This window comes from Gymnoscopelus braueri, assembly GCF_963280865.1.
Source record: "Gymnoscopelus braueri genome assembly, chromosome: 11".
Taxonomy (NCBI): Eukaryota; Metazoa; Chordata; class Actinopteri; order Myctophiformes; family Myctophidae; genus Gymnoscopelus; species Gymnoscopelus braueri.
The window spans coordinates 53,294,542-53,317,041 of NC_137613.1; the positions used below are offsets into that span (position 1 = coordinate 53,294,542).

The window sequence follows — 22,500 nt, forward strand, 5'->3', positions numbered from 1 at the left end:
GAAAAAAGGATCCAAAGACAACTGTTATTTGGCTACATGTTCTTAAACATAAAGTATGTTCACATTGTTTGAACAGGTAAGAGCTTTAACAAACAAGAAATGTGAATAATAAGCTAAGCCAGGGGTTTTCAACAGGTTTTTTTTTTTTTACCTTAACCCCATCCCTTTTCTGAGGTGAACTTTAGCCAAAAATAGCAGATCTACAAGCTCACAACGCCTCGCGCTGTGAGGCGTTGTGAGCTTGTAGATCGGCGATGTTTGGCCGTGAGGTATAGGTGTAGAGGGGAAAAAGAGAAGACGGAGAAACTATCAATGTGGAGCATAATCGACAAACGGTAGCCGTTTTGTCAACAACGCGTCGGGTGCCCTCATAATTCACTGGGAAGCCAAAATATTGCCAGACTTTTGACTTAAAGGAAGCGGGAGGGTTTTCCAATTCCTCCGTTTGTGTATCATCATTACCATCGCTGGCTTCAGCAGTGGGCCAGTGGCCATGGTGAAATGTAAAGTAGTAGCCTAGAACAGACGCAACGCTACAGCGGTGTCTCTCTCTGTCTACTCCAAACTCCTCTGTGGTGTGTGTGGGTTTGTCGTGTCGTCTTTTTTTTCTCCCCCGTCGTAAGCAAGCATGCGCGATGCACGGAAAAACACAACAGCTGCTCGCAGCATGGCTTCACCCGGACGTGCAATCGGATGTGCGCATGCGCGGGAGTATTTTTTTAAATTAACCCTTGAATCGCGATACGGATTTTGATTTCGATACACTGTATCGAACGTAATTTTCGGTTCGATTTCGATACGTATCGAGTATCGTGACACCCCTAGTAGAATCGGCCTCAGGTCTTTAAGGGGTTAGAAATACATTCTAATCTAGCCGATCTTCAAGTTGAGAATCGCGGGTGCCGGCGATGAGGAGCGTGACCTGTAGTGTTGTCACGAACGTGACATTTTATTTTGCTATTAATTGTCGCGCAAATCATTTTGATTAACGATTTAATTGTTTTTGCCATTGAACACTGGAACACAAATGAAAAATTACATTACTGTTTTACTGTTCGTAAACAAACATTGCACGGGGAAGATATGACAAATAATTAATGTACAAAGAAATGACTGATATATTTAAGAACTTCCCAAGTGAAAAAAAAATGTATTTTTTTTGTGCTAAAGTATACTTTTAGCACAATAAGTATGTTAATTGTCAATTTGAACTTTTGTCAAAGCATACTAACAGTGCATTTTTTGCCAAAATATATTTTGCAAATATAATCAGAGTGCATTCAAAAATATATTTCTACAATGCACTTAAATGTCAACATGAATTAATTTGTCATTTAGCACATTTGTTAAAAGTGTACTAAACAAAAAATATATAATAAATTAAATAAAAATTTACTTTTCAAAAGTCTATTCATATAATGTTTAATTTTTGTTTAACTTAGTACATTTAATGTTAAATATATTTTAAATTATTATATTTTAAGTGCTTTTATAGTATATTCATAGCAAATTATCCTCAATATGCACTTAATTTAAGATATACTATAATATGCTTATTAAAAGTATACTTTTCACAAAAACTATTTAAAATATGTTCAAGTATATATTTTTGTAAGTATGTTAATGCCTACTTTATTAAAGTTTCACTTAAGTACTACTTCGTAAAAGTACAATTTTCATCAGTGTATTTATAGTATAAGGCTGAAAAAATATACTGAAAAAGGCATTATACTTAAAGTTTGCTTTAGTATACTTTATAAGTATACTATTTATGAATATGTTCCCGGATGCTATTAGTAATATACTTCTTAACATTATACTTGTAATATACTTGTTTTAAAGTGCATTCAATATATATTTATACAAAGCACATTAAATACTAACATACATTTATTTGTAATTTAGCATTAAAAAAAAAAGTTTACTAATGTGCTTTGTAGAAAATACATTTTGAATGCACTTTAAAACAAGTATATTACAAGTATAATTTTAAGAAGTACATTACTCCTGGAAGCTATTAGTAATATACTTCTTAACATTATACTTGTAATATACTTGTTTTAAAGTGCATTCAATATATATTTATACAAAGCACATTAAATACTAACATACATTTATTTGTAATTTAGCATTTAAAAAAAAAAGTTTACTAATGTGCTTTGTAAAAAATACATTTTGAATGCACTTTAAAACAAGTATATTACAAGTATAATTTTAAGAAGTACATTACTCCTGGAAGCTATTAGTAATATACTTCTTAACATTATACTTGTAATATACTTGTTTTAAGGTGCATTTAATATATATTTCTACAAAGCACATTAGTAAACTTAAAAAGAAATGTGCTAAATTACAATTTGATTTATGTTAGTATTTAATGTGCTTTGTAGAAATATATATTGAATGCACTTTAAAACAAGTATATTACAAGTATAATATTAAGAAGTATATTACTAATAGCATCCAGGAACATATTCAAAATAGTATACTTAAAAAGTATACTAAAGCAAACTTTAAGTATAATGCTTTTTCGGTATATTTTTTCAGCCTTATACTATAAATGCACTGAAGAAAAGTGTACTTTTAGGAAGTAGTACTTAAGTGAAACTTCAATAAAATAGACATTAACATACTTACAAAAATATATACTTGAACATATTTTAAATAGTTGTTGTGAAAAGTATACTTTTAATAAGCATATTATAGTATATCTTAAAATAAATGCATATTGAGGATAATCTACTATAAATATACTGTAAGCACATATACTATAATCATTTAAAATATATTTAACATTAAATGTACTTAAGTTAAACAAAAATTAAACATTATATGAATACACTTTTGAAAAGCACATTTTTATTTAATCAAATATACATATATATATACTTTAATTACAATACTTACAGTATCTGAAGTACACTTTTGCTGATGTCATTAAAGTATACTATCATTACATTTATGGTGGCTAGAGGAAGTCCATTTCCCAGCATGCGCCCCAGTGCATGCTGGGAAATGTGTGTTATTGTTCCTATTTGTGTTATTATTTGAATATGGGAATGCGTAGTGGGGTTATGCTATGGGTCATTGAGTTTAGTGTTTTGTTGTGGTGCTATTTGGTGATTTATGGTATTTTATGTAATTTGTTAGTAAAACCATGAATTAACACATTGGGTGCCAGCATTTTTTCATAACAACTTACGTTGGGTGCCAGCATTCTCCCCATTGACTGCGTTTTGCTGTTTAAGGCTCTAGACTCCACGAGGAGCAAATCCATGTAAAAAAAAACATCCATTCATGTTGCGCGATGACCCTGGCTACAGCCTGGAACGATAACATTTCACTCGCGAGTTACAATGGGGGGGGATCGCGCATCGCGCATGACCGGTTTTCCCCACCGGAAACAGATTCGGAGATATAGGTGTTTTAAAGAAGGAAATAGACAGGAAGTGGATGGGAGCCATGTTTTTGTTTCCGGTGATCTATCTGGCCTATCCTTCTCAAGATCACAATGGGTACTCCCAGAGCTGCTCTAGCCCCGCCCGTGTGGAGAAAAACGAAAAAAACAAAAAGACATATTTCACGGTCTGGACCGTGTTCGGCACCGGACCGCTACTCTGCGCAAACACGGTCTGAACCGTGTTTGGCACCCGATGTGTTAAATGTCTGTTTGTTTAGTCAGTCTCTCTCCCCTTTTCCCATCCTTACATATAATGTGAGTGTGTTGTTGATGGTTGCGAGAGTTGTCATGGCTCTTACAGACAACTAAACCACAAGCCTCCACGTTACATTGCAAAAAATATTACATTTCATTTCCCAGAAGTATATTGAATATACTCATTTGTACTTTTTATAAAATTCAATTTAAATGATGTTGTTTGGAAACATTTAAGTTGTACTTAATATACTAAAAGTTGCACTAAAGATATGCTAAAACATATCATTAATATACTTTTATGTACTTTTGCCCCCCAAAAAATACAATTTAATTACAAATATACTTATAGTATCTGAAGTACAGTTTTGCTGATGTCATTAAAGTGTACTATCATTCAATTTATAGTGTATTACCAATACATATCAAGTACAAAATAAATAAATATAGAGTACATAGCAATTATGCTTAAAATATACTTTCAATGTATATATACATTGCAATTACAATATACAAGTATATTCTTAATTAACTAACTGTGTACATTTAGTTAAATTAAGTTGTAGTTGAAATACATTATTATTACATTATTATTACATTATTATTACATTGAAAGTATATTTTAGCACATTTGGATTGTAGTTTAATTACTTTATTATTACATTGATAGTATACTTGAAACTATTAAAAGTATACTTCACATTCATTTATTTTATACTCCAAGTATATTTGTAATACATTGATTGTATATTTTAAGCATAATTGCTATATACTCTATATATATTTATTTAGTACTTGATATGTATTTGTAATGCACTATAAATGTAATGATAGTATACTTCAGCAATTGTACTTCAGATAAGTACATTTGTAATTAAATTGTATTTTTTTGGGGGGGGAAAGTACATAAAAGTATATTAAAGATATGTTTTAGCATATCTTTAGTTCAACTTTTAATATACTAAGTACTACTTAAGTCTTTCCAAAATAAGACAATTTAAATGTAATTTATAAAAAGTACAAAAATAGTATATTAAGTATACTTCTGAAAAATATATTTAGTATATTTCTTTTTCACTTGGGTTTATACTTTAAAGGTAGGGTAAGTGATATTTTGTGGTTAAAACATTTTTTTTGCTTAAAGCTTAGCACTATATTCCGATAGTATTCATTGCTATAGAGTGTTTGTTCAGTAACAGGGGTCTTCCTAGCCTGATTATCAGCCTGACGCCTCTGCGTGGAGCTTCAGTCTGAAATTGGCTGCAGTTCGCTGCAATTCGAATTTCCCTAAACCAATCACAAGAGATCCACAGATCCGCCTACCTCTGACGTCATTGCACAGCTTGTTTTAGCAGATATTCGCTGGTTGGCTTGTCGTTAGACCCACCCCCACCTCCGACTCTCATCGGACGGTACTTTTTGTATCGAAGATATCCTAGGCTCACATTTCGACACCAGACCAAGAGGCAGTCCACTCAGAGAGTGGGCGGGGTCGATTATGACAATTATGCAAAGAAAATGATCATGTCAAATAATTGCGATGAGGCGATTATGTAATAATTGTGACAGGACTATAGTGACCTGCCTGAACTCAATTCAGCCATACACAGGGTCAAAGGTGAAAAGGTCAGAAGTTCGGGCTGCAGTAACTGCATTACCGCAATACCGCGCGTGTGCAGTTACCTCTGTCTGTCAGGAGAGGGAGACAATGGACATACTAAAAAAGTATTACAGTTTACAAGTAAACAGTTTTCATTCAATATCTTTCTAATTCATAACAATATTGTGGTTGGTCTCATTATTTGAAGACACGTAATCAAATCATTATTTTCTGCATTTGTTTTTGTTTTGTTTTCTTATCATTTAATTGGATAAACTAAATAAAAAGTGGATGTCCTGAAGCAAAGTTGGTAATTAAACAAATCTATTATTTTGACTGAATAGTAAGTGAAACTATGCATAATGTTGACTAGGGGTGGGACGAAACGAGTAACTCGCTATTCGATACGGTGACAATATTTGGCCCTTGGTAACGATGATGGCACGATACACGATATCTGCGATAATCGATGTAATGTTTAGACATTTCATCCACGACACATCACTATATCTCTAACTGGCGAAGCAAACAAAATCTCCTGTGCAAATGAATATGTAATATATATATAATATATATATATATATATATATATATATATATATATATATATATATTCATTGTGCGAGTAATTGATAGGATTTTATTTTATTTGTTTAAATTTTTTTTGGTTAAGTATTCCTTTAAAGGGGAAATCCACCCATTTTCAATATTTAACTATGTCATTAATATAGCATAAAGGAGTTGTGTGGAAATAAGAAAAAATTTTAAAAAAAATTAACATTGCAAAAAAATTTAACATTGCAAAAAAATTAACATTGCAAATTACACCATGATGAGTCATCACAGTGTAATTTGCAATGTTAATTTTTTTGCAATGTTAAATTTTTTTGCAATGTTAATTTTTTTTTAAATTTTTTCTTATTTCCACACAACTCCTTTATGCTATATTAATGACATAGTTAAATATTGAAAATGGGTGGATTTCCCCTTTAAGCTAAGCTAAGCTAAACCCAAAACATGCTTCAAACAAACGTTGACAGTGCTTTCTTTATTTTTTTTCCTTAATAATGAAATCGTAATAAAATATTGATATCTGCCGTCAGTGTATCAATACGACTCTATAAGAAGGAGTACAAGGATTTCTCAATAATAGATATTTTTTTCTTTTGGCCCACCCCATATGTCGACAACATGAACAGACACTCTTGTAGCCACATTCAACTGCCCATAACTATGGAATGGATTATCCCGACGGCTCGTTTTTTCTCCCCCGATTCTCCGAGGCCCCCCTACGTCTTTTGAGGCGATTGTTGGGTGGATCGTTGTGAAGGGTAGTACTCTATGAATTTACTGGTTTGTAAAAACGCTCAAAATCGCTGACAAGGCCAGCTATAGACGATGTTTTAACTCTGGCAGTTAAAGATTAACGGAGTCCCTCCCTTATACACCCTATAATAGTGTCTTCTATGTTATTTGGGGGAAACAAGCTTGTTGATCTGCTATTTTCTGCGAACGCTTCCCCCCCCCCCCATAATGGTGCATAAGTGGTTAATTTAATGTATTGATCGGGCGCAGACGTGAGCGCATGATCAAAGACACATGGAGCGGACCGCTGGCGTTTTATTGATGTTGATAAATGATCGTTTACAACAAATTAAATCAATGTCGGACTTTAAACTCATTACCCAAGATTAGATGCTCTCCCTCCTACAGCCGTGTGTGTGTGTGTGTGTGTGTGTGTGTGTGTGTGTGTGTGTGTGTGTGTGTGTGTGTGTGTGTGTGTGTGTGTGTGTGTGTGTGTGTGTGTGTGTGTGTGTGTGTGTGTGTGTGTGTGTGTGTGTGTGTGTGTGTGTGTGTGTGTGTGTGTGTGTGTGTGTGTGTGTGCATGTGCATGCGCCTCTGTGTGTGTGTGTGTGTGTGTGTGTGTGTGTGTGTGTGTGTGTGTGTGTGCACGCACGCACAAGTGTGTGTGTGTGTGTGTGAATGCGTGTGTGTGTGTGTGTGCATGCGTGTCTGTGTGTGTGTGCGTCCTCGTCCTCATCCTTACAGAGAATCAGAGACCTCTTTAGCCTCAGGCAATTCCCATAACTCTCTCTCTCTCTCTCACACACACACACACACACACACACACATACACTCACTATCTCCCTATCTGTCTCTCTCGCTCAATTCAATTCAGTACAGCTCTATTAGAATAGTTGCATAACATTGACGCTGTAACAGTGAAATAGAATAATTAGTTTTAAAATGATATCAATTAAATATAAATAGTAGTAACACATATAGAATAATAAAAGATGTGACATGTTTGCAGGCGCACATATGTGTTTCAAAGTGTGTATATTATAATACTGCAAATAACACATTTGTAATTATTTTTGTATTTGTTTCCCCATTTTCTGAATGGTAAAACTAAATGCTTAAAAAAAAGAGTGTTCATTAAACAAAGTATACATATATACATATACATGTACATACTTAGATATATCTCCAAGTGAAACTTCCAATCTCTTCCTTGTTTAGACATTTCTGCCACACCGATTGGACGGCTGACTACTGTGAAGCTCTTCTGTGATTGGACGGTTCTGGAGTCTCGGGTAAGCGTTCATACTGTTAATTCTTATGATGCCACTGATCTAGGATCTGATCCTTGTACTCCTTACTAGAGGTCTTCGGGTAAGCCCGAATACCCAAGGCTCCGACCCGGACCCTTTCTCAAGAAGTGACTCCGGGTCGGGGTCAGTATCGTTTGCCTCTGGTCTCGGGGCTTTGACAGTAAAATGACGGATCCAATAAAACCCAAGTGGACCGGGAGATTGCAAAGCACAAGTCTTATTTAGCGCTAGACAACAACCTTAGCAATTGGCAAACAACGGGTCCAACTTTACGGGTCCGGGTCTGGTATTTCACGGTTCTATTCGGGTCGGGTCCGACATCTCTCGCTACTGCTCGGGTCTGGAACTCAGATTTCTAATAATAGCTTGGTTCCAGTCGGCTCCGGGCAGTGGTGGTGGTGCGGTGTAACTAAGTAACTAAGTACATTTACTCAAGTACTGTACAATTTTGAGGTATTTTTACTTTACTGGAGTATTTCCAAATTTCTGTACCTTTACTTCTATTCCACTGCATCTCAGAGGCAAATATTATACTTTTACTCCAATACAATTATTTGACAACTTTAGTTACTTTGTAGATTTTGATTATCGTATGAAACATACATTAACCACTATATACATTTCAGCCATTTGAAAATAGCCGATCTACAAGCCCACAATGTGAGCTTGTAGATCTGCTATTTTCAAAATATTTTTTGACATCCTAATATACAATAGAGAGTCGCGCGCATGCGTGGCTGTCTGTCTGCGTGGCTGTCTGTCTGCGTGGCTGTCTGTCTGCGTGGCTGTCTGTCTGCGTCTGCAAGCTGTTTGCGTGTCTAGGTCCTTGCCTGTGTCTGTGTGGGTGGAGCTACAGGGTTTCCAGGGGGAGCCGGTTTCGCTTTTGATTTGCGTGTCGACACAAACACCCGGGTTGCAATGAACGTCAACACGCTATGCTGTCTCTGTGTCCGATGTGCGGGCCAGGCTACTACACGGAAGCCCCGCGCAGCGGATAGACAGGAGGGCCGCGCAGCAGCCCGAACCTCTAGTTTTATACATTTGAAAACATGTGAAATGGGAAATTCTACATAATGAGTACTTTCTACTTTTGGTACTTTAAGTACATTTTGATACCAATACTTTTGTACTTTCACTCGAGTAATTTTTTTATTTTGGACTTTTACTTGTAACAGAGTATTTCTACATTGCAGTATTGATAATTTTACTTAAGTAAAACATTTGAGTACTTTTTCCACCACTGGCTCCGGGTACAATTTTCACAGGTCCTTTTTCCATCATACTGAACCTGTGAAGACCTCTAGGCTTTCTGAACCGGTAGATTTTTCCGATGCCTGAAGGAGTATTTATTAACTTTGGCATCTCAAGTCAAGTCAAGACACCTTAATTTATATAGCACGCTTCAAAACAACACAGGAGTTGATCCAAAGTGCTTTCCAGTCAAGGGAAGACAACGTCAGTGACACATTACAGAGTTCAGAGAGAGCTCAGAACATAATAAGACAAGCCAAACAATACAGAAAAACAGAGAACACATTGATGGAAGAAAACACATTACCAGAAACAAAGCAAACGGACAGAAAGGAGAGGAAAAACATAAATTTAAAAAATGCCTTGTCTAAACAGACGCCCTCAGACTGAGCTAAAAGCTAGGGAGAACAAGTGGCTCTTTATAGGTTTGATTTAAAATGTTCAATAGTGGGGCTGTACTTGATGTGTGGTGGGAGATTGTTCCAGAGTTTGGGGGCAACATCAGAGAATGCACGATCACCTTTTAGTTTGTAGGCGTGTGTCATAAGCCAGACTGAACCACGGGGCACTGGCTGCATTGAACTCTGACAAGAATGTGTCAACAGAATGTGAGCCTGGATGTAGCATGCAGATGAGCTCATCAAAGTGCACTCTGCACAGCTCAGATGGCTGGATGCTCACATTATGATCATTAGTTATCAGTGGTGTAAAGTAACTAAGTACATTTACTCAATTACTGAAATTTTTACTTTACTTGAGTATATCCAATTTTCAGTACTTTTACTTCTACTCCACTACATCTCAGAGGCAAATACATTTTACTCCACTACAATTATTTGAAAACTTAAGTTACTAGTTACTTACTAGTTACTAAATTATTACACTATAAAACATACATTAACCACTTTAGCCCTATTTTATACCTAGGCTATTTGAAAATAGCCGATCTACAAGCTCACAACACGTCGCATCGTGACGCGTTGTGAGTTCGTGTAGATCTTCTATTTTCAAACATTTTAGTACTTTTACGTTTAGTACTTTAAGTACATTTTGATACCAATACTTTTGTACTTTCACTCAAGTAAATTTTGAATTCCAGACTTTTACTTGTAACAGAGTACTTCTACATTGCAGTATTGATACTTTTACTTCAGTAAAACATTTGAGTACTTTTTCCACCACTGCAGACCAAGTAGACAAAAATGGTACCATATTATAATGAGCATTAGTGAGGACCTTTAATTAATTGACTGTATTTCACTGTGTGGTGTGTGAGCTGGTATGCTCTCTTTGTGTGTGTGTGTGTGTGTGTGTGTGTGTGTGTGTGTGTGTGTGTGTGTGTGTGTGTGTGTGTGTGTGTGTGTGTGTGTGTGTGTGTGTGTGTGTGTGTGTGTGTGTGTGTGTGTGTGTGTGTGTGTGTGTGTGTGTGTGTGTGTGTGTGTGTGTGTGTGTGAGTGTGTGTAAGGCTTGTTTGATATGCACCTTACCTCACAGGCAGGGTGACGGCAGGGTGATCGTGTTGGATTATGAACTTGACCTCTGATTTATATTGACGTTGGCCCTGTTACAAGGTGATTTCGGTGGCATTTATTACTCTCTGTGCGTTGCATGGTTTGTGTTGCTAGTTAAACCTTTGATATACAATCCCTTGTAAAGATTGTGTGCGTGTGTGTGTGTGCGTGTGTGTGTGTGTCATGCAGGCTGGTTATTGCAAGTTTCTGTTGGGTGGGTGTTGCATTCAGCTGCACACACACACACACACACACACACACACACACACACACACACACACACACACACACACACACACACACACACACACACATTCATAATAAAGAAAAATAAGCATTAGACTTGGTGTGCACATTTCATTATTTTGCAGGGCTGACTGACGTTTCCACTTGTGTCTTCCTCAGAGTCAAACAGGGTCACACACACACACACACACACACACACACACACACACACACACACACACACATACACACACACACACACACACACACACACACACACACACACACACACACACTTTGATATAAAAAATCCACATTCCTGTACAGTTAGATATACAACTTTCACCTGTCACTTTTGCAGATTGTGTGTGTGTGTGTGTGTGTGTGTGTGTGTGTGCGTGCGTGTGCGTGTGTGTGTGTGTGTGCGCGTTTGTTATCCAGGTCAGCAAAATGCAAATTTAGCAGTTTGATATTTTTGCATATTAGCATTTCAAACTGCTGTGTTAAACTGCTGTAGGGTTTGTTACAGCTGAGCTTAGCACCAGTTTATATATCTATATCCCGTCTACCAGTAACATCATCGATGGGGATTGCAAGCTAATTAGGTATGTAACGATTCACTCAATTCACGATACGATTTGAATCACGATACTAGGTTCACGATAAGGTTTTCCTTTTTTTTTAACACAACATTTTTTTCCACACAAATGCAAAGTCCTTACATTTTTTTCTCTCTTACACAAATCCAGTATTATTATTATTTTTTAAATTCTGTTTTCTCTTATCCTTTTTTCAATAAAGTAGCAATACTAGCAAATGACTGAACATTCTTTTTTTTTAATCAATTCTCTTACAAAGATCCTGTATTTTCTTCTCTTTTTTTACGTGCCCTTTGCTTTTTGCATCGCAATGCATTTTTCATTAAATCAATTTAAATTGTCACCAGTTTGAATCGATTTACGATAAATCGTTACATGCCTAAAGCTGATAGAAACTACAGCCTTTCTCTTCCTGGAAAGTTAGCATGCTGACATAGAAGCCATTGTTCTTGCATTGATTAAAATAAAAAAAATGATTGAAATCTCGCTTGAAATGACCAAACCTTCACTAAACCGATGATGTCAAGGGCACCGATACTGTGGGTGCTTCGGGGCTAAAGCACCCAGGCCAAATGACGAGCACCCAGTGGGCGAGGGGGGCGCGCAGCCGCACGCTCATACGCGCAGCCGCACGCTCATACGCGCAGCCGCACGCTCATACGCGCAGCGCGCAGCCGCACGCTCATACGCGCAGCACGCAGCCGCACGCTCATACACGCAGCCGCACGCTCATACGCGCAGCGCGCAGCCGCACGCTCATACGCGCAGCGCGCTCCCATTTGTTTATGTTTTGCCGGCTCCAGGCTTTGTCTTCACCTAGCAGCTAAATTAACCGAATTAAAGTTACAAAACCCCCCCAAAAAAGTAAAATATTGCATGCGTGAGTGCCAGGTAGCGCACCCAATAGAGCTGACTAATATCGGCGCCCCTGGATGATGTCACTGGTGGGCAGGTTTCTGAACTGTTCACAGCCCTCCTCTGAGACACAGAGTGAGTAGACAGAAATGGTGCCATCTTATATTGAGCATTAGTGACGACCAGTGGTGTAAAGTAACTAAATACATTTACTCACTTGAGTACTGTACTTAAAGGTAGGGTAAGTGATTTGCAATTATTCAAATAATTGCAAAATGGGTCTATGTTCTGATAGTGCTCGTTACTATAGAGTGTCCTGTCCATATAGGGCGTCTCCATGTCTCTCCAGCTCTTTATAAAACAGAAAATGCATTTTCGTTTCAGTTTCAGTTTAATTTCCAATTTTATCCAATCAGGACAGAGAACTCAATCAGGATATAGATTAAACAAGTGAAATTGGAAGTGATGACACTAAGAAATGAGCAGGCAAAATTTGAACAGGAACACTATAAAAATGAAGCTTAAAAATGGGTACTTTCTCCTGATTGGCTGAGATTTTGACACCTACCAGAAAATGTATTTTCTGTTTATTAAAGAGCTGGAGAGACGGGGAGACTCCTGTTATTGAACAAACACTCTATAGTAATGATTACTATCAGAATATAGTGTTTTAACCTTTTTACAAAATACTTTTTGTTTTAACCCAAAAATATCACTTACCCTACCTTTAACCCTGCAAGACCCGGATATATTTCTACTTACAAAAAAAAATAATCAACCTTTCAGATGGTGTTTTAGGAGTACTTTGGAGAGGAAAATATAATGTTTTTTAAAAAAAATAGTTTTCGTAAGGTTTTATTGAAATGTTGTAATATTACAACAGTGGGTCTAACGGGTAGCAGAATTTCCTATAGGCCATTTTTACTCACTGTCAAAATAGCATGGCAAATGTCTATATACTTCACTAAAACAACTTAAGGGTTCATTTATATGGTTATGGTTTATCATTTGACCTCAGAGCAGTATACATTATGAATAATATTGGGCCTCAGAACAGTACATTATGAATAATAACATCAATAAGCCATATTTTTAAGAATTTTGATTTTATTAAAAGAACAAAATGAAAAACAGTACAATGAATGTACTAAAGAAACCTAATTACAATATACACTGGTCACAATGTGATGCAAACAGCCCTCCACCGAAGACCAATTCACACCTGCTCAAAATGAAACGGGCACCCCCTCTCATCCATCAATTTGAACACCATTTACAATCACTTGCTTTTTAGCAGTGATAGTCCCAGAAACAGTTTCGGTCTCCTGAAATGCACAGACGAACACCACACTTGTGGCAGAGTAAGCTGGTGTAACTTGAACAGCCACTATTCCTGCAGCGCCCCCTCTCTGTCTTCCGTGGGAGGTGTCCAACTTGGTCCTGGCGCACATCTGATGGCCGATGTTGACATGGTGCCTTGTGTGGATTGCAGTCTGGACACATCCCTTGCAGTGAAGCGAGGCTCTCTCCTTGCTTGTGGCATTCTGGGTTTGGCGTGTTTGGCCGGTTGGGGGGGGGGCAGTGGGTCAGTGGGTTCACTGGGTTCACTGGGTGGATGGTTTTCTTTGGACTCCTCTCCACAGGCCTCTTCATCCGACTCTTCATCAGTTTCAGTAAAGTCGATGTCCACATCACTCTCTCCATTCATTACAATATCCAACACATCCCTTGCAGTGAAGCGAGGCTCTCTCCTTGCTTGTGGCATTCTGAAATGAAAATAAAGAAATACCATTAGTACATTAGTACTAGCACATCTCACTGCAGGTACATATTTCACAAGTCACACAATACTGTCTGGCCAACCTATTGTACTTTGCTTATCCTCACAAGTGGCATCAGTGATGATGGTACTTAGCACCATCAGTGATGAATGATGATGCTTAGCCTAACAAAGGGATTGGGGATGACTGTAAGTGGGCAATCCCAACACCCATCACATGAACAATGATGAGAGATTCTTAACTGGGCGACTCCCATATGAACAATTACCCTACACTGATTGCTAACCACAAACATTACCAAAATGTTTTGCTAAAACATTATAGGCAATGACATGTTATAAGCTAATGATGCAGTATATTTGTCTTCGAGTACAATTGGTTACAATATACAAATTGGTATATATATATATATATATATATATATATATATATATATATATATATATATATATATATATACACACACACACACACACACACACACACATACCAATTTGTATGTTTTAACCAATTGTACTCGAAGACAAATATACTGCTTTAGCTTATAAGTTATAACATTTCATTGCCTATAATGTTTTAGCAAAACATTTTGGTAATGTTTGTGGTTATTTGTGGTATATATATATATATATATAGTAATGCAATGTGGGGAAAATACACATAATTGTATAAATGTATTGTGAAAACTATAAGACTCCACTTAGCCAGGTGAACAGGTGGCATTGCTATTTGCTACCACTATGACCCAGAGTTGTAAAAAAACAACAAGTATAAAGCATGCTCTAATTTACATTTGGGGGATATCTTTCCCAATAATATCATATGTACATGTTCTAGGCATTCTAATGATCACCAAAAAAATTATTGCAGACATTTTACTTACTTTTTTGTGAGAAATCCTGTCCAGTGAAAAAGAGATTGTTCTTCCTTCAAGGATTTTCAAGTTGTGACTTTTCCTGCCTCTGTGGGGGGTATTTATATGCAAATATCCCGGCCAATGACATTGCAAGACTAAACAATAGGATCCAATGATGATGTTTAGGTGAAAGAATAACAGGAAAACAAATGATTTATACCATGTTTTTGATAAAATACAAATGTTGTAATATTACAACTGCGGGTCTTGGAGGGTTAAGTACAGTTGTGAGTTTTTTTTTTTTACTTTACTGGAGTATTTCCAATTGTCAGTACTTTTACTTCTACATCTCAGAGGCAAATATTGTACTTTTACTCCCCTGTAATTATTTGAAAACTTTAGTTACTTTGCATATATAAATTACATTATAAAACATACATTAACCCCTTTAGCACTATTATGTACATAAGCTATTTGAAAATAGCAGATCTACAAGCTCACAATGCGTCGCGATGCGTTGTGAGCTTGTAGATCTGCTATTTTCAAACATTTTAGTACTTTTACTTTTGATACTAGTAGTAGTATAGTATAGTATAGTAAATATAGTATAGTATATTTAGATGCCAATACTTTTTTTTTGTACATTTTGAATTCCGGACTTTTACTTGTAACAGAGTATTTCTATATTGCAGATGCTCCATCAAAGGTTGTTGTTTATTTAAAATCCAGCGTTTGTCATTTACTTCACTGGTTCTCAAAGTGTGGTCCGGGAATCCCCAGGGGTCCTCGATGGGGTCCCCAGTACATTTTGCTGATATTGCCACAAAATCAGTTTAAGAACTTTAACTTTATTTAATACCAGTGTTAATTTTGACAGCAAATTTTGATTTAGTCTTAAGGTCCTTACACACCGGGGCGATTTTTTTCATGCGAATAATATGTTTTTTTTAAAAACCTTATAAAGTCAATGCAAGCTTCCACACCAGTTTCGCGGAGCGAAAAAAGCGTCTTTTAATTATTCGGAACGAGTCCGAATTTTGCGTATATTCGCATATTCGCCGGTGTGTAACCGCCTTTAGTCTTAGTTTTTTGAATAACACACCATTTAGTTTTAGGCCAATTTTAGTCTTCTGAAAATTGTTTAGTCTTAGTCTTAGTCTAGTCGACTAAATATCAAAGTCTTTTAGTCTTAGTCTTAGTCAAAAACAATTACACTGCAGCATATTCTGATTTAGTCTTAGTCTTAGTCTTTTGTATAACACACCATTTAGTTTTAGTCCTACTTATCTGAAAATTGTTTAGTCTTAAGGCGGTTACACACCGGCTAATATGCGAATATACGCAAAATTCGGACTCGTTCCGAATAATTAAAAGACGCTTTTTTTGCTCCGCGAAACTGGTGTGGAAGCTTGCATTGACTTTATAAGGTTTAAAAAAAAACGTATTATTCGCATGAAAAAAATCGCCCCGGTGTGTAAGGACCTTAAGTCTAGTCTTAGTCGACTAAATATCAAAACCTTAGTCTTTTAGTCTTTTAGTCTTTTAGTCTTAGTCTTAGTCTTAGTCGACAAAATTAACAGTTTAATACGTGGCTATTTTCTAAAAATCTTTGAAAATCTTGGAATATCTTTGAACACAAATCTTATATGGGAGTGTCTGGCACAACATATTTTCAGATGGCGGTCCGCGGCCGAAAACATATTAATTTGGGGGATCCTTGGCAGGAAAATGTTACAATATTTTCAAACAATAACTTAACCAGTGATTTATATATATATTGTTTTTTTCATGTTTCGGATATCAGAGACAAAGCAGGCCAGACCTGCTAGTCTGTCTGCTTGGAAAATAAGGTCACTCACTGTGCTAGACGACACACACACACACACACACACACACACACACACACACACACACACACACACACACACACACACACACACACACACACACACACACACACACACACACTCACACACCCTACTAACCTATATGTGGATACACGCACGTGCCCACACACACACACACACACACACACACACACACACACACACACACACACACACACTCACACACACACACACACACACACAGACACGCACACACACACACACACACAAAGACACACACGCCTCACCTAGCCGTCTACATACAAGATAATGGTAAGTCAATCCCGGTGAGAATAAGGCTGTGTGTGTGTGTGTGTGTGTGTGTGTGTGTGTGTGTGTGTGTGTGTGTGTGTGTGTGTGTGTGTGTGTGTGTGTGTGTGTGTGTGTGTGTGTGTGTGTGTGTGTGTGTGTGTGTGTGTGTGTGTGTGTGTGTGTGTGTGTGTGTGTGTGTGTGTGTGTGTGAGTGTGTGTGAAAGGCTAAACTAGGACAAACTGTCTGATAATATCTCACTGCTCTCCTCCTCAAAGAAGGACAATCTCTCTCTACACACACACACACACACACACACACACACACACACACACACACACACACACACACACACACACACACACACACACACACACACACTAGGCAGAAGCTATACACATAGGAGTGTGTGTGAAACATGATATCTTATCAATATCTTATATTGGTGTTAGTGTGTTATCACTGTTTTCCAATTAGTGTTAGTTTGTATGTGTTGTGTGCTTTCATGCATGCATGCATGCGCTGTGCTTGCACGTATGTGTGTGCGCACGTGTGTGTGTGTTTGGGGAGGGGTTATGGAGTGTGTGTGTGGGGGAGGATCTACGTCTGTCTTCGGAATTATTCGGATAAGATTAACACCCCCCGCCCCACACACACGCACACACACACACACACACACACACACACACACACACACACACACACACACACACACACACACACACACACACACACACACACACACACACACACACACACACACACACACAGGGGGGCACACCCAGGCAGATTAAGTCCTCTGGTCTTTTGACCGTTTAAAGATTAAAACGAGGACATCTGTCACTCACTCACTCACGCACACACGCACGCACGCACGCGCGTGCGCGCACGCACGCACGCACGCACGCACGCACGCACGCACGCACGCACGCACGCACGCACGCACGCACGCACGCACGCACGCACGCACGCACGCACGCACGCACGCACGCACGCACGCACGCACGCACACACACACACACACACACACACACACACACACACACACACACACACACACACACACACACACACACACACACACACACACACACACACACACACACACACACACACACACACACACACACACACATTGGTCATTGTGTCAGGAATAGTAACTGAACATAAATCCATCTGTGTTTTTATGTTAAGCCGTGTCGTTTGATATTTGTACTTGTCTAATACGTATAGGTTGACACGATCATTACATGTTAGGTGGCGATTAATACAAGTAATTATTATTATCATACAAGTAATCATTGATTAACAATTTCATTGTTTTTGGCATTGAACATGATGCTATACAAATTTCTTTTAGGCTTTGTGAGCTAGAATTGCACAGGGCACATATGGCAAACGTTTCATTTACACAGAAACAACTGCAACGCAACACATCATGAGCTTGTTGATCGGCTAGTTTTTTGGCGAAGAGATTTGCCTTAGACGGACAAATTGGTCAAAGTACAGTTGTGTGCCGCGCTACGAGCTTGTAGATCTGCTATTTTTGATTAGCAGATGTAGGGGGGTCTGGGGAGGTGGAATATTTTGAGATGGGGGGGGTCCGCGGCCAAATACATATAATTTTGGGGGTCCTTGACATGAAACGTTTTGTTCTAGGGACCCCCAGAAGCAAAGATTTGAGTTAAAAATGTTTGCTTTAAATATTCAGATTCAGAAGATTTGCACACATTTTCCAAAAAATAGCAGATCTACAAGCTCATAGCACGGCACTCGGTGCCGCGCTATGAGCTTGTAGATCGGCTATTTTTTGAATAGCCAAAGCATAAAACAATGGTTATAGGCTATCGAAAAAAAAATCTAAAATGACACAGTATGCGTTCCCTGATTGAATGGGTTAAAATTCGCACCGTCGCTTCCGATCGGCACCAAACTCGGCATAAACGCTGTTCGGGTATGGGGACTGCCGCCATGAAAATAGTCACACCAGGGGCCTCCTCGGGACCCCTGGGAGGATACAGGCGCACCGCCGTTGTTCTGATCTTGCGAAACAGTTGACACAAACACTGTTCAGGGGACAGCGTTTGCCAGTGGGTGGGGAGGGGGGGGGGCACTTCAAACACTTCAAATGGCCATACTTCAGTGACCATTGCTGTGATCAGTGCAGTAGAAAAGCTGCATAGCAGCCTGGCAATCTGGTACAATATACAGCCATACGAGCTCCCCCCTTTTTCTCCCCAGTTCTTTATTTTTTCTCCCTTTTATCTTCCCCCCCCTTTTCTCCCCAATTCTTTTATTTTTCACCCCATTTTCTCCCCAGTCGTAATGCCAATGAATTCCTCCCCACGCACATTTCTGTGTTGTCACGGCTGTTGTATCCTACTGACTCAGCTGCCAGTTAAGGAGCCCCCACCGGGAGGACGTAGAGCCTTCGGTCCTACTCCTCCCGCCCAACACTCCCTGCTGACAGGCACCGCCCCCTAATACTTAACTTTTTTTTTTTCTCAAAAAATAAATAAATAAATAAAATACTTAGCTTTTCAATCCTGCACTTGACAAATAAAAAATTTAAACGCAACAAACTAAAACTAAACCCCAAACTATCATAACCTTGGTTCGTATAGGCGCTCGACAAAGCCGGATGTAACACGGTGGATTCGAACCCACAAGCTGTGGTGGGTTTACCGCTGCGCCACCCGAGGGCAATTGCCCCCCCCCCCCCCCCCCCCCCCCCGGTGTTTTTAAATGTATTTACATTTTGTAACTTTTTAAAATTTTCATTATATATTTTTTTTTGCCAATATATGTCGAGTATATGCAGAATATATGCTGCATACATGCCATATTCAGGTTCATATATATGGATCTGATTTAGTCTTAGTCTTTTGAATAACACACCATTTTTTTTTTTTTCCTACTTACCTGAAAATTGTTTAGTCTTAGCCTAGTCTTAGTCGACTAAATACCAAAACCGTAGTCTTTGTCTTTTAGTCTTTTAGTCTTTTAGTCTTCGTCTTAGTCGACAAAATTAACAGTTTAATACGTGGCTATTTTCTAAAAATCTTTGAAAATTTTGGAATTTTGGAATATCTTTGAAACATTTTAACAACACAAATCTTATATGGGAGTGTCTGGCACAACATATTTTCAGATGGCGGTCCGCGGCCGAAAACATATTAATTTGGGGGGTCCTTGGCAGGAAAATGTTACAATATTTTCAAACAATAACTTAACCAGTGATTTATATATATATTGTTTTTTTCATGTTTCGGATATCAGAGACAAAGCAGGCCAGACCTGCTAGTCTGTCTGCTTGGAAAATAAGGTCACTCACTGTGCTAGACGACACACACACAAAATTATAATTATAATTTATAATATAATATATAATTAAAAAATATATAATTATAATTATAATTATAAAAACATATTTGTTCATATATTTTCTTTGCCCCCCTGCTGGCAGAGGCAAAAATCGCCTATGGTGCCTACTGTATGTATTTTCAGGTTATAGGGTTAAAAAAAAAATCATGTGGCTTCCCAGATGACAAAATAGAAAGAAAGGGTAGAGAAGAGTAAAGAATGATGCATGGCCTGTGAGCTGGTTCAGGCAGATACACTCAAGAGGTTTACCTGCATATGCAGCAATATTATAGGGCAATGCATGTGATGTTTTGACTTTTGACCCATTAAACACATCTGTACAACCACTTTAACCATTATTTTATACTTTGGCTATACAAAAATAGTAGATCTACACGCTATGAGCTTGTAGATCTGCTATTTTTTTTTTTATCGTGGAAAATGTGTGCAAATCTTTGAATATATATATTATTTTTTTTAAAGCGAACATTTTTAACACAAATCTTTGCTTCTGGGGGGTCCCTGGAACAACATATTTTGAGATGGGAGTCCGTGGCCAAATACATATCATTTTGGGGGTCCTTGACATGAAACAGTTTGAGAACCACTGATTATAGCAACATAAGTGTTTTAAAAAAACTGTTAGGATTTAGAAGACATTTGTAGAATCTCCAGAAGCAATGATTTGAGTTAAGAATATTCGCTTTCAAATATATGTACTCAAAGATTTGCACAAATTTTCATGATTTTTCAAAAAATAGCAGATCTACAAGCTCATAGCGCGGCACTCGGTGAGCTTTGTGAGCTTGTAGATCTGATATTTTCAATGTTCCCCTCCTGAATATAGGGATGCTAGGGTTCAAGTGGTTAATGTAAAAAAAACTAAGTTCCCACCACACAAAGATTTGGCAGCCGCCCCTGTAGTAACTCTTGAGAACCCCCTGTTGAAGACCCCTGCTGTATGGTAATATCACCGCCGTATTGTATTCCTCAGCGATACTGCAGGGACGCAGTGATTGGACGGTTAATACTGTTGAAACTGTACCGATATCCAGTGGTGGAAAGTAACTAAGTACCTCAACTTCCAACAGCACGTTAAAAAGGTCGTTCAATCATCATTCTATCACCTTAGAAATATAGCAAAAATTAAATCATTCCTGTCCATTGCCGACCTAGAAAAAGTTGTTCATGCCTTCATCTTCTCGCGGTTAGACTACTGTAATTCTCTCTACACCTGCCTCTCCAAAAAATCCATCCACAGCCTTCAGCTGGTTCAAAATGCTGCGGCCCGTCTCTTAACTGGTACAATTTTTTTTGATCATATCACACCCATTCTAGCATCCCTCCATTGGCTCCCAGTTGAATTTAGAATTAATTACAAAATCTTACTCACTACTCATAAGGCCAGGCTAGGTCTTGCCCCAGTCTATATCTTGGACCTACTCCCCCCATATGTGCCTACACGTAGTCTGAGATCTTCTAACCAAGCACTCCTGGTCATTCCAAAGGGTCTGTTAAATGCAAAAGGTCGCATGGCCTTCGCTTTCAGAGCCCCTACCCTCTGGAATGCCCTGCCCCTAGAGATCAGGCTCACAGAGTCTGTCCCCCGGTTTAAATCCCTCCTTAAAACCCACTTCTATAGATTAGCTTTTAATGCCCAGCCCTAGTCTAGTTCATGTGCATCTCTGCTTTGTTTTCTGCATTGTTTTTAATCTTTACATTGTTTTTGTTTTGTGTACTTTTTCTTTTGCTGTTTTCTTTGTAAAGCACTTTGTAACCCAGTTTTGAGAGGTGCTATATAAATAAAGTTTTATTATTATTATTATGATTATTTACCTAAGTACTGTACTTAAGTACAGTTTTGAGGTATTTGTACTTTACAGGAGTATTTCCAATTTGCAATACTTTTACTCTACTCCACTACATCTCAGAGGCAAATATTGTACTTTTACTCCACTACAATTATTTGAAAACTTTAGTTACTAGTTACTTTGCGGATATAAATTATCATAATTATAAAACATAAATGAACCACTTTAGCCCTATTTTACAC

General features: G+C 37.9%; 1 protein-coding gene across 1 annotated transcript in view; it reads left to right on the top strand.

The window, feature by feature from the left end:
• LOC308095729 (semaphorin-6C-like) overlaps nucleotides 1-22,500 on the top strand; it is a gene marked incomplete at its 3' end in the record, with an annotated part of 124,499 nt that overhangs the window by 18,025 nt on the left and 83,974 nt on the right. The window contains exon 2 of the mRNA XM_080442768.1: nucleotides 7,779-7,852. The remainder of the gene's footprint in view (nucleotides 1-7,778; nucleotides 7,853-22,500) is intronic.